This window comes from Mustela nigripes, chromosome 3, assembly GCF_022355385.1.
Source record: "Mustela nigripes isolate SB6536 chromosome 3, MUSNIG.SB6536, whole genome shotgun sequence".
Taxonomy (NCBI): Eukaryota; Metazoa; Chordata; class Mammalia; order Carnivora; family Mustelidae; genus Mustela; species Mustela nigripes.
In genome coordinates, this window is record NC_081559.1 from 153,850,900 (window position 1) to 153,865,794 (window position 14,895).

Consider the following 14,895-nt stretch of genomic DNA (forward strand, 5'->3'; position numbering starts at 1 on the left):
GGTGAGGGTGGGAAAAGTAATTATTTCAAAAGCACTAAAGAATTATTACTTTTCCTGAAAGATGCTACGTATGGAGTATATTTCACATACGAATATTTTTTAAGCCAAAAAGAAGTTGACTCACTGAGCAAGGCCAAAAGAATAAGAGGAAATAGAGTGTCTCTGGATACCTATCACTGGTCATGATACTAATCTGCCCCTCAAGAGAGAGATTATTTCTCTTTAATTTAGAGTTTTATGATAAAACCTTTCTTAAGATTTGAGTAAACATAAGATATAATGTAATTTCATTTGAAATAGATTTCTATCAAGACCAAAGATTCACTGAAATGCCTACAAAGCATTAAGAGAATCTATTTGGAAGTGATAGCAATTTTTTTAAATCAATCCATCAAGAGCATGTTATCAGTAATAGGAAGGTAGTACAATTTGAAAATAGCATTAGGGTAAAATAAATGAAATTCACAAATTATTTAGAATACAGTATGGAATTTTGATGTTTTATGCAAACCAAATAGTATTTCTGCTCTTCAATTTTTGTTCATTTTACAAAGCAACTAAGCTTAAATGTGAATATTCTAAAATTGCTTATGCTAAATAAAATGGATTCTGCATTCCTTTCACATCAGTAGCAAGTGCTTAGCAATTATTGCTGTCACTGGGATGTTATACTGCATCAATCCAGGCACTGAACTCTGATAATGTCGATTTGTGCTTAAAGTTTGAATGGAGTTCAGTGAACAGTTGCATGTTCCCAAGAGGATATTCTCCTTGCTTTGTATGTTTCCATCATCCCCATAAAAATGCCACATGACTAGGAATAGATCATGACCTTATTTACTTTAGTTTAGTATGTAATAATGCCTTATACCTGAAACAATTTTCTTTAAGACCATTAAAACACTCATTAAAATTTATTAATCTTAAGCATGCTCATGTCCTAGTGCAGGAGGAAAAACCCAATATGAAACTTTTAGCTGGAAAACTTCAAAGCATAAAAGTAAAACATTGTCCAAGATCTATTTCTCTCTCTCTCTCTCTCTCTCTCTCTCTCTCCTCTTTTCTCCCTCCTTCCCCCTCTCTTTCACACACACACACACACACACACACACACAGTAAAACACCTACTGAAAATTATTTTACTTTAGGCTTGAATTGGCACAAAGCATTCTTGTTCCTCTCTTATAACTAAAAACAAACAAAAAACACTATCTCTTTCGGGGGAGATATTTAGGTTATCTTTCCTTACATATTTATAAAAGTTTTTATTTAAAATTAAGCAACATAAGGTAAAAACCTTTTGGATAAGAACACTTTATACCACTAAAACAGTCTTTTTTGTAGTGCCGCCATTAGAACACCATAATTATAGGAAGACTATTAATTACTCTCTGAGAAAATAGGAAAGTACAAATCTCATTCCTTTTGGAGATTAAAAACTTACTTCAAATAGTGGGTTTTTAATCAAATATGGAAGACAAAACAGAAGAGGAATTTTAATCTTAAAATATAACCTTAGCACATGTAATCCAGCCAGTGAGGTCCAGCAATAAGTCAGTACCAAAGTCTAATGACAAAGAGGCTTAACAAAGTCTAGAAATTCTGATGGCTGAGGTACTTGTATGAAAGACTTTGTTGTTATTGTTGTTTTCCTGGGATGAACAATAAGCAATACTCGATGTTATTCAAGTTTATAAAGAAATGTTTATAATTATGATGTTTTTTGAAGACTCCAAAATGTTCTGATTGCTAATTCTTTGAATTTTGGAACCTAAGTCCCAATCTCCAATACTTGAATCTTCTGCTTCCTAGCCATGGGTTCTCCAAGGATTCCAGGGGTAATCCTATGTTGAAGATGTTCTCATCATGGCTTCAGAAGATAAAATGATAGATAAATGTAAAAACCTCATGAGATTTTAGTATATCCATTCCAGTGAACCAAAATAAATGACAAGTTGGACGTTTTCCTATGCTGTTCCTTGATTACCATATCAATTGGTCCTGGCTAACACCCCAACTATAGTAAAGTTAATACATGCCCTAATTTAGCTAAATGGGAAGCAAAGCAAACTCTCCTGGGGCAACTTAAGGTCCATGAGCTTCTTCCTCCTAGTGAAGAAAACTCATGTTGAGATACTTCATCACCTACTAGTGGAAAATAACAACAACAGCAACAACAGTATTCCATGTTATGCAGCCTCAAACCCAAAATGAGAAGCCCAGTTGCTCTCCTCAGTCCTCAGCTCAAAGAGCCTTATTTCATATTTGTACATCTGGCCTATTATAGACTCACCCTCTGAAAGGAAATGCAGTAGTGATTAAAGCGTCATATTTGTTGTTTTCAAAGAGGAAAAGTAGTCACATTGCAGTGGAGAGATCTGTCGATGGACAAAGTGCCATCATGCACCTCCTGGTGTGATACTCTAGGAAAGACACACATAACTTGTGGCATTCCTGCCCAAAATGTACAACCTGAATCCACTAATGGAGAAACATCAGACAAATACAAATTGAGGGACACTCTGCAAAATCAGTAGCATATGGTATTCATAATCCAATGTCGTTAAAGACAAAGACACAAAAACTAAATGCAGGGTACATCCCAGGATTGGATGCTGAACCAAAACAAAACAAAATGAAAAGAAAACACCAAAGAATTTATAACAACAGGAAAATTTCGATAAGTTCTTTAGGTAATTATATCAATGCCGTTTCCTGGTTTTGATCTATGTATTGGGGTTATGTAAGTGAGTATCTGTGATCTTAAGAAATATACTGTGAAATATTTAGGAGTAAAAAGGAACATGACCTGCAACTTATTCTCAAATGACTTAGAAAAGAAACACACGCAAGCACATGTGCACACGCACGGGAAGAGGGAAGGCAAAGATGAGATAGAGCAAATGTGCCCAAATGTTCACTGGTGAATCTGCAAAAAAAGCATATATGAGTTCTTCATTCTCTTCTTCCAACTTTTCTATACATTTCAAATTACGTCAAAATAACAAGTTTTTTTATTTTAATTTTTTAAATTTATTTTCAGCATAACTATTCATTGTTTTTGTACCACATCCAGTGCTCCATGCTATCCATGCCCTCTATAATACCCACCACCCGGTACCCCGACCTCCCCCCCCCCGCCCCCTCCCCCCCCCCACCCCCTTTTTCCCCCCCCCCAGTCTCTCATGGGTCGCCTCCCCTTCCAATTTCCCCCAACTCCCTTCTCCTCTCCATCTCCCCTTGTCCTCCATGCTATTTGTTATGCTCCACAAATAAGTGAAACCATATGATAATTGACTCTCTCTGCTTGACTTATTTCACTCAGCATAATTTCTTCCAGTCCTGTCTATGTTGCTACAAAAGTTGGGTATTCATCCTTTCTGATGGAGGCATAATACTCCATAGTGTATATGGACCACATCTTCCTTATCCATTCGTCCGTTGAAGGGCATCTTGGTTCTTTCCACAGTTTGGCGACCGTCGCCATTGCTGCTATAAACATTGGGGTACACATGGCCCTTCTCATGACATCTGTATCTTTGGGGTAAATACCCAAGAGTGCAATTTCAGGGTCATAGGGAAGTTTTAAAAACATTATATATGACCCAGCAATTGCACTACTGGATATTTACCCTAAAGATACAAACGTAGTGATCCAAAGGGGCACATGCACCTGAATGTTTATAGCAGCAATGTTCACAATAGCCAAACTATGGAAAGACCCTAGATGTCCATCAACAGATGAATGGATAAAGAAGATGTGGTATATATACACAATGGAATATTATGCAGCCATCAAAAGAAATAAAATCTTGCCATTTGCGACATGGATGGAACTAGAGCGTATCATGCTTAGTGAAATAAGTCAAGCAGAGAAAGACAACTATCATATGATCTCCCTGATATGAGGAAGTGGTGATACAACATGAGGGCTTAAGTGGGTAGGAGAAGAATCAATGAAACAAGATGGGATTGGGAAGGAGACAAACCATAAGTAACTCTTAATCTCACAAAACAAACTGAGGGTTGCTGGGGGGAGGGGGGTTGGGAGAAGGGGGTTGGGGTTATGGACATTGGGGAGGGTATGTGCTTTGGTGAGTGCTGTGAAGTGTGTAAGCCTGGCGATTCACAGACCTGTACCCCTGGGGATAAAAATAAATGTTTATAAAAAAATAAAAAATTTAAAAAAACATTATATATGTCAAGTGTAGAGATGTTATTAATTCTTGAAAGTTTTGTTAGCTCATTTGCACTTCTTATGATACATATTGTACGGATGTAGGATGAGATCAGATGAAAACAACGTTTTGCCCCAGCCAGTGATTATCTTGCTGGAGGTTTGATAGTTTCTTGTCTGTTTGTTGTTGGCCAACACAACGACACTGTGTCTAGTAATCATACACCCAATGCAATGGTGTTTGTCTTAATTATTTTCATAGGAAAAAAATGCTCCTATTCTAATTATATCCCAAGTAAATGGTTGGCAGCTATTAACACTTGGAAGACATCTTTTGATATAGGCTCAAACAAAAGCATTAACAACTTGACATTCACTCCCGCATCCACTGTAGTTACTGTCTTGGAGATACCAAAACAAATATGGGACATGCAGAGCACTGAAGCCAAACAACTGGCTTGCCCTTTCTGGAATGTTGGGAAGCAAGGGACAAAGCTAGGGGCCATGAGACTCCAGGTTCTCTCCAGCTAGCTCAAGATGAATCTCAGTCATAGACATACAAACTGTATCAGAGAAGGAGTAGAATGGGTATTTTTGCATGTCAGTATTTTTTGCTTAATCTCATGTTCATTCTTTTGGGCTCCTTTTATGAAAACCAAGAATCTCAAGCTAATACAACATTGAATGTTAATTATATCTCTGTAGTAAAAAAGTGGAAAAAATTGAGAATCTCTTGGTAAAGGTGAACCTTGTCTAAAAGTAGAAGTATACATTTCAGTAACAATCAGATGGCTCATGCTTATGATAATTTATAGCTACACAGATAACAGGAGAGTATGAATCACAGATAATGCAAAATTAAAAATATTTAATGTGGTCTCATTGTGGTTGACACCAAATAGTAGTGTCTGATTATAAAGGGCTCACTACAGATTGTCTGGATAAATTTGTTCAACTTCCCTATCTGAATTGTTCTTGCACCAGGGTAACTATTTAAGATAAGGAAACCCTAGAGACAGAGGCAAAATATCAACTAAAATAATGTCACCATAAATTTGTGCTGTTGTGCATGTGAAGCAGTTTAGTCTAAAATGTTCAACGTAAGAGTAGATTTACTGCTGGTAACTGTCAGAGGACAATATAGTCTTTCATAAAGTTAAAATTAAGTTTACCCTCAGAGAAAAACCCTTGACCATGAGAGCTGAACTGTTTCCAATTCCTGAGTTATACCCTCCTAAGAAACCAACCCTAGAGGATGATTTATTATTTCTTTTGGCCAGTGGAGTATTAGTAGCTATATAATATTCTCATTCATATGTGCATAGTATCTTCATGAATTAAGAAATTTGGAGGAGAACAATCTATGTTCCAGAACTCGTTGTTCTAATTACAAGCTGTGTAAACTGTGTGCAGGCTTACTTGATCTCTCTTTTTCAGTTTTCTCATCTATAAAATGGGTATAAAAAAAAATGGGTATAAAAATAGTACATGCATAACGGGACTATTGAGGAGAAGCTAATGGAATCAAGTTATAATATCCTTAGCATCATGTGCAGTATTTAATTATTGTTAAATAAATGTTGGTTAATTTTCAACACACAGGCATGTAAGGGATATCTATATATATATAATCTATATAATTTAGAGTCTCTGGACTAGGGTTACCAAATTGAAATATGACAAAAGGAAGATTTTAACCTCACTAACACTTTTATTTGTTTATCTTGATTTTTGTAAGGTCTGAGTTCTCTTATGCTTATCCATACATTTAGGCATATGAAATCTTAAAAATGGTTTTAAGATGTCAACTGGTTTATACCCCATATTGTATTGCCTCCCCTTTCTGCATCCCACTCCCTAGTTCCAGGACAAAAGAGAAGTTGGAATGAGTCGGTGCCTTGGCAGCCTGCCTTCCCTCCCCGGGTAGCGGCTAACAAGACAAATAAAGGTTGTGTTGTTTGTCTCAAGATAGCATCAACACAGCCTGCAGCAGCACTGTCAGCACCAGCCCTGCGATGCCAGGGAATCGCTGGGAGTGCCACTGTGCTCGTGCCAATTTGCTGCCTGGGCTCCTTCAAAAGCCACATCAAAGTATTTGCCAGTTTCTAAACTTCTTCCCCAGTCTCCTGAAAGAGAGCTTCCAGGACCTCTGCATGGAATCAGGTATGTGGTTCTCCACTTTCTCGTCTCCACCTCCCCAACTGCAAACCTTGATCAGCCCCTTTTATTCTCTGTGCCCACAAGATGTTTCAGGTGCCTTACAATGACATTCGTAATCATATTTGAAAGCTGTGATAGGTTTTAAGAAACATCCAATGGATTATCTAATGTGTTTATTCGATCTATTATGCAGAATTTGACACCCATAAATATTTCAACATTTAATAATAAATACTGCTCCGAGGATTCAAATACACACAATTTGTTTGGGAGTCAAAGAGAACAGCATACAGAAGTGATATAGCAACAAAGGGAAGAGAAGGAAGCCAATAAACAGCATGCTAAGTCCCCGCAGTGCATAACTAAGTCTAAATCCTAATGGGGAATATTGTGAAACAGTATAAAATATAAGCTATATATGATGGTTTGTATTTTATGTGTCACCTTGCCTAGGCTATGGCATCCAGTTGTTTGGGCAAGAGCTAGTCTAGATGTTGCTGTGTAAGCATATGTTAGATGTGATTATCATTTGGAATCACTAGACTTTCAGTAAACAGGTTACCCTTGGTTATGTGCAGGACTTCATCCAATCAGTTGAAAGCATTAAAAGCAAGAACTGAGGTTTCCTGATGATCATAGTGTTCTGCCTCAAGATAGAAACCTGCCTGAGTTTCCTAGCCTGCCGGCCTGCCCTGCCAATTTTGGACTAAAGACTGAAACATCAACTCACCCAAATGTATAGCCTGTCTTGTAAATTACATACCCACTAGCCCCTACATGAGCCAATTCTTTTTAAAAATATCTCAATCTCCCTCTCTCTCTCATTCTCAACATGTATCATACAAAGGTTAAAAATGATGAGTTAATGATACACCTTATCTCTCCAATTAGTGATTGAGAGCTATACCCAGAGATAATAAAGCCCTGGTACTTCTGGCCTGTTACATACATAGCAGAACATCCTTTTTCTTCTGTACATATACACTTCTTTTAGCTTTATTGAAATATAACTGACATATAACATTGTGTAAGTCTAAAGTGTACCTTGTGATGATTTGATACACATATATTATTATAAAACAGTTTCTACAATAAGATTAATTAACACTTCCTTTACCTCACATAATTACTATATAGTTATTGTTGTTGTTATGATGAGAACATTACGACTCTACTCTCTTGACAACTTTCACACGTACACTATAGCTCTGGAAAGAGCCTGAAAAATCTTCAGGCACAGAAATGATGACACCGATGACTGGAAGCAGGCTGGAGCACACCCAAGTGATGGGATCCAAAGGATATACAAGAAGCATGGACCTACTTGTTCCATTCACCCTTGTACCTGCTTCCTCAAACTTAGAGCTCATTGCAAGTTCTAAAACAGCAACAACAACAAAACGTAAGATATATCCAGAAAGTTTAGTGGTTAAATTCCAGGCCATGCTGTTGCAGTGGGTCTCTTCCCAGTATCTCTCCTCTCTTCTTTCTCTCTCACCCTGTACTTCTGCTAGTCTTGGTTGCTTGCCTGGTGAGGTAGACCAGACTACCATATCTGTACGCCTAGTTACCAGGCACTTGTCAGGTCATAGCTGCTTCAGTTACCCACTTGTAGTTTTTACTGAATATGGAAGCAGTGAGAGATGCCCCACCAAATCCCCTGAATTTCAGACATACTTCCCCCGACACCATTATTAGAGAAAACGCTATCTCTTAGAATCAGGGTCCTTTCTCTGTTTGCAGATCTACTGGTATGAAGGTCCCAAAATGACTACACAGTAGCTATAAGTTTAGGTTTACTAAAAATCTTTGCTTTCTTTGTTTATAGATGATGTGATCTTACATATAGAAAATCCTACAGACTCTACCAAAAAATGATTAAAACTGATCAACAAATTCAATAAAATTTCAGGATACAAGATCAACCTATAGAAATCACTTGGGTTTATATTCATTGACAACAAAACACATGAAAAAGAAATAAGGAAAGCAATCTCATTCAAAATAACATCAGAAACAATAAAATAGGAATATGTTTAATCAAGGGGGTAAAAGACCTGTACACTGAAAACTAAAAAACACTGATGAAAGAAATTGAAGAAGACACAAACAAATATTCATGGATCAGGAGATATAATATTATTAAAAGGTCCATACTACCAAAAGCCATCTATATATTCAATGAAATCCCTATCAAAACATTTAAGGTACTTCTCACAGAAATAGAAAAATAAAACTATTTTAAAATCTGTATGGAACCATAAAAGATGTCTAATAGCCAAACTAATTTTGAAAAAGAACAACAAGACTTGAGGCATCACAATTCCTGATTTTAAACTGTACTTCAAGGATATAGTAATCAATACAGGATGGTACAGGCATCAAAAATAAACACAGAGACCAAAGGAACAGAATTGAGGGCCCAGAAATAAACCTAAGTGTACATGATCAACTAGTATTTGACAAGAAAGTCAAGATTACTGAACCAGGAAGAATAGTGCCCAGGATAAATGGTGTCAGGAAGACTGGATAACCACATGCAAAAAATGAAACTGGATGGACTTCTGTCTTCCTCGCCAAGTTGGTGCCTTAGCTGAGCCTTATCAGGCTGACAGTCTGACACAAATGGTATATGTCTATATCATAGACATAGTGGATTCTGTGATCATGTGCCCATGGTTGTGTCTTCTTCACCATAAAGTGGCTTCATTGGTCTGAGACAACAGGACCTCATGACAATAAATCAGACACTCTGTGCATGCTTGAATAGCGGTGCTGGCCAAAGCACTGTGGTTGGCAAAGCAAACCATGAAGTTGGATCACTCCCCCTCCAGGACAATCCAGAAGGACAATGGCATGAATCTGCCAAGGGGCTGGCTGATTTTCTTGAGGGATTATATCACAACTCCACAGCAAAGAGGGTCTTATATAATCAACTGTCATCACTGGATTTAATGTCCTAATGGGATAATACTTCAAGGGAAGACCATAAATGTGAGTTGCCCAGGTGCAGCTAACGTAGATAAGTTGGAGCTCTGGGACACCCATGTCTGTGACTTCTTTGTATTCCAGGCCTGTTTGGGCTTGGTCCACAGTGTACCATTTCTTTTTGTGCAGTAGACTATTGCTGTACCCACTTTACCTTATGACCAACTGTCAGTCTGACAATACTCAGAACAAGATATGCATTTCTGAACACATCATTTAATGTTCCAATGTCAGGCATTCAGTATTCTGTAAGCAGAAAAACAACATGTAATGGCTATTTTTTCAATGCATACACCACATTCTTAAAGGAGTTACCCCAAAAGTGTAGGATATTCTCGCCAAGTTAGTGCATTAGATGAGCGTTTATGAGGCCACTGAATATGGCATGGACTTCTCCTGAGTCATTTAACATATTTATTGGTCGTTGTGGAAGGGGAAGTTTCAGGTTCTTCCACTTTTTTTCCCCCGATATTACAGTTCTTATTCTACTAGCCTGAGAACCAATGTGAGAGAACTGCTTACTGCCAAGTGTATCCCTCCCAATTATGCTTATAAGGAACTGCGAAAATGATCATCGGGCCAACTGTAAAGTATACTTGGGCCAAGATTTCAACATGTCACATCTTAACAAGGAGCCATGATGGAAACAATTTACTGCTATATATTCAATGAGTGGGGGAAGGGAGTATTATTTTAAATTTATTTTTATTTATTTAGACATTTTGACAGTTTTAATTGCTTTTTATTTTAATTTCTTTACTATTTATTTTATGTGACTTTAAAAAAAAGATTTTATTTATTTGACAGAGAGAAACACAGCGAAAGAGGCAACACAAGCAGAGGAAATAAGAGTGGGAGAAACAGGCATCCCGATGTGGGGCTTAATCCCAAGACCCTGGGATCATGACCCGAGCCGAAGGCAGACGCTTGACGACTGAGACACCCTGGTGCCCAATTTCACGTGCTTTTATTTATACAACAGGGATCCATATCTGAACCTAATGAGAAGACTGTACATCACCTTGACTTTGAACTAGACACAGTGGTTTGAGGGAATTTGGGAATGTGTCCCTTGGAGAATGGATATGTTCTTTATAAGGGAGGAAAAATGAAATAGATACATTATGACAAGTAGGAAAGATCATGGAATCTAGTCCAAGTACTAGATGGTATTCAATTCCATTTGGTCTTCCTGAACACAAACAAGAGTACACCCTCAGCAAACCTTTGGAGTGGGCTTAGGGCCACCAGATCAGGTAAAATGTACACTGATAAAATATACACCACTTCCAGGCCTAGGCTCTAACTGTATCACATGACCCTCCCCTCTCTCACTGTGCTTGTTAACCAGCAGAACGCAGACTATCCAGGAAGTTCTCTGAGGAGGCTTTCGGCGGTTCCAGTGCTGCAATGTAGAAGGAGCTGGAGTCCCTGTCACGACAATGTGAAAAGTGATATAAGCAGGAAATAAATTTTTACTGTGTTAAGCCATTGAAATTTCGGGGAGGATATTTATTGTAAAAAATAACATTGGTTATGTGAACACAAACCCTTTTTTGGAGTCTTTCTATTCATTATCTGGCTGGTTGAAGTCCTCTGTGTACTACTTTATTCAAAGAAGTTTAACTGAAACTATATTACTTGTTCTCTGTCCTACTTAAAAGTATTTATCTGTGGATTTCATGCTTAAATCATAGTTTTATTTGGTATAAAAGTCTTTGTTTATATTTCCTTACCTTGAGAACTTCATAGACAATATTAAATTCTGTTCTGACATTTAATCACCAAGGAGAAATCTGAGACCAGTTTGAATTTTTATATTTTTTTTTGTGAATTGATCTTTCTTTAATACTATAGGCAAAGAAAATTCTTTTTTGAGTATTTTATTTATTTATTTGAGAGAGAGAGCAAGAGAGCACAAGCAGAGAGAGTGGCAGAGGGAGAACAGGCTCCCCACTGAGCAAGAAGCCTGACATGGGGCTCTATCCCAGGACCCTGACATTATGACCTAAGCTGAAGGCAGATGCTTAACCAAATGAGCCACCCAGGTACCTGAGAATTTTTTTAACAGCTTAATTATAATATGATTGACATAGAAACATTGTATATGTTTAATGTATACAACATGATGTTTTAATATGTATACATTGTGAAATGACCACCACAATCAAACTAATAAATGTGCTAACTACTTCCAAATGGTTATCATTTTTTCATTTTCTCATTTTCTGAGAAGACTTATTTAAAACTATCATCTAAGCAAGTTTCAAATATACAATATGGTATTATTAACTACAGTCATTATGCTGTGCATTAGATCCCAAGAACTTATTTCATTTGGAATAATGACACCTTGTATCATTTGACCAATATCATCCCCATTTCTCCCTTCCCCAGGCCCATAGCAATCATCATTCTATTCCTTACTTCCATGAGTTTGACTGTTTTAGAGTCCACAGATAAGTGAGATTATATAGCATTTGTATTTCTCTCTCTGATTTGCTTCACTTAGCACAATTTCCTCAAAGTTCATTTATGTTGCTGTAAATGGCAGAAATTACTTCTGTCATAAGGCTGAATACTTTACCTATCTTATATATCTGTATGTATCACATATATAATATATATCCATATATATCACATTTTCTTTATCCAATTGCCCACCAATGAACACTTAAGTTGTTTCCATATCTTAGGTATTGTGAATAGTGCTGCTTTATTTAAGGTCCATTTTGTCAATTTTTATCATTCTGCATTTATTTATTTATTCACTCACTTTTTATTAACACTTTCTTTTTTAGAACAGTTTTAGGTTCACAGAAAAATTGAGGACAAGGTATAGAGATTTCATACATACTCCTGTCCCCACACATGTATAGTCTTCCCCATTATCCACATTCTCCATGGAGTGGTGCATTTGTTAGACCTGATAAACCCACACTGACACATTATCATCTCAAGTCCACAATTCAATTACTGTTTACTCCTGGTATTTTGCCTTCCGTGGGTTTGGACAAATGTATAATGATATGGATCTATCATATGGTATCCACATTTATTTTTAAGGACAGCATGCCCTCTGCAACTACAGATTTAATTCTTCCTTTATTTTGGAGGAATTTCTTATGGTGATATTTTCATGGTAGGAAGGATTCTAAAAATCATCCCCAATATTTCACATTCTAATCTCTGGATCCTGGGATTTTGTTGAGTTATTTTTCTCATGATTATGTTGCATTCAGTGTCACAGTTGAACATAAATAAAAGATGGGACAAGAACCATATGATCCTCTCAATAGATGCAGAGAAAACATTTCACAAAGTACAGCACCCTTTCTGGATTAAAACCTTCACAATGTAGGGATGGAGGGAACATACCTCAATATCATAAAATCCATGCATGAAAAGCCCACAATGAATATCATTCTCAGTGGGAAGAAACTGAGAACTTTTCCCCTACGATCAGGAACGTGGCAGGGATTATCCATTTTCACCACTGCTGTTCAACATAGTACTAGAAGTCCTAGCCTTAGCAATCAGACAACAAAAAGAAATAAAAGGCATCCAAATTGGCAAAGAAAAAGTCAAACTCTCATTTTTTGCAGATGACATGATATTCTGTGGAGAATTCAAAAGACTCCACCCTACAATTGCTAGAAGTCATAAGGAATTCAGCAAAGTGGCAGGATATAAAATCAATACACAGAAATCAGTTGGATTCCTATACACTAACAATGAGATAGAAGAAAGAGAAATTAAAGAGTCAATTCCATTTACAATTGTAACCAAATCCGTAATATATCTAGGAATAATCCTAACCAAAGAGGCAAAAGATCTATACTCAGAAAACTCCAGAACACTCATGAAAGAAATTGAAGAAGACACAAAGAAATAGAAGGACATTCCATGCTCACGGATTAGAAGAACAAATATTATTAAAATGTTTAAGCTACCTAGAGTAACATACACATTCAAATCAATCCCTATAAAAATATCATCAACTTTTTTCACAGAACTGGAACAAATAATCCTAAAATTTGTATGGAACCAGAAAAGACCCTGAATAGCCAAAGGAATATTGAAAAAGAAAACCAGAGCTGATGGCATCACAATTCCAGATTTCAAGTTCTATTACAAAGCTATAATCATCAAGACAGTATGGTACTGGCACAAAAACAGACACATAGGTCAATGGAACAGAATAGAGAGCCCAGAAATGGACCCTCAACTCTATGGTCAACCAATCTTTGACAAAGCGGAAAAGAATATCCAATGGAAAAAAGACAGTCTCTTCAACAAACATTGTTAAGAAAATTGGACAGCCACAGGCAGAAGAATGAAACTGTACCATTTCCTTACACCATACACAAAAATAGGCTAAAAATGGATGAAAGACCTCAATGTGAGACAGGAATACATCAAAATACTTGAGAAGAACACAGGCATCAACCTCTTTGACCTCAGCCACAGCAACTTCTTGCTAGAAACACCTTCAAAGGCAAGGGGAACGAAAAAAAAAAATGAAATGTTGGGATTTTATCAAGTTAAAAACTTTTTCACAGCAAAGGAAATAGTCGACAAAACCAAAAGACCACCAACAGAAGAAAATATTTACAAATAACACATCAGATAAAGGGCTAATATCCAAAATCTATAAAGAACTAATCAAACTCAACACCCAAAGAACAAATAATCCAATCAAGAAGTGGGCAGAAGACAAAAACAGACATTTCTGCAAAGAAGACATCCAAATGGTCAACAGACACATGAAAAAATGCTTAATATCACTTGGCATCAGAGAAATACAAATCAAAACCACAACATGATACCACCTCACACCATTCAGAATGGCTTAAATTAACAAGTCATGAAATGACAGATGTTGACAAGGGTGCAGAGAAAGGGAAACCCTCTTACACTCTTGATGGGAATGCAAAATGGTGCACCCACTCTAGATAACAGTATGGAGGTTCCTTAAAAAGTTGAAAATAGACAACCCAGAAATTGCACTACTAGGTATTTATACCAAAGATAAAAATGTATTGATCCAAAGGGCCACCTGTATCCCAATGTTTACAGCAGCAATATCCACAATAGCCAAACTACAGAAAGATCCCCAATGTCCATTGACAGATGAATGGATAAAGAAGATGTGGTATATACACACAATGGAATATTATGCAGCCAAAAAAATGAAATCTTGCCATTTGCAATGATGTGGATGGAACTAGAGATTATTATGTTAAGCAAAATAAGACAATCAGAGAAAAAGAATTATCAAATGATCTCACTGATATGTGGAATTTAAGAAACAAAAGAGAGGATCATAGGGTAAGAGAGGAAAAAATGAAACAAGACAAAACCAGAGAGGACAGGGTACCTTGGTAGCTCAGTGCATTAAGCCTTTGCCTTTGGCTCAGGTAATAATCTCAGGGTCCTGGGATCAAGCCCCGCATTGGGCTCTCTGCTCAGCAAGGAGTCTGCTTCCCCCTCTCTCTGCCTGCCTCTCTGCCTACTTGTGATCTCTCTCTATCTCTGTCAAATAAATAAATAAAATCTTTTTTAAAAAG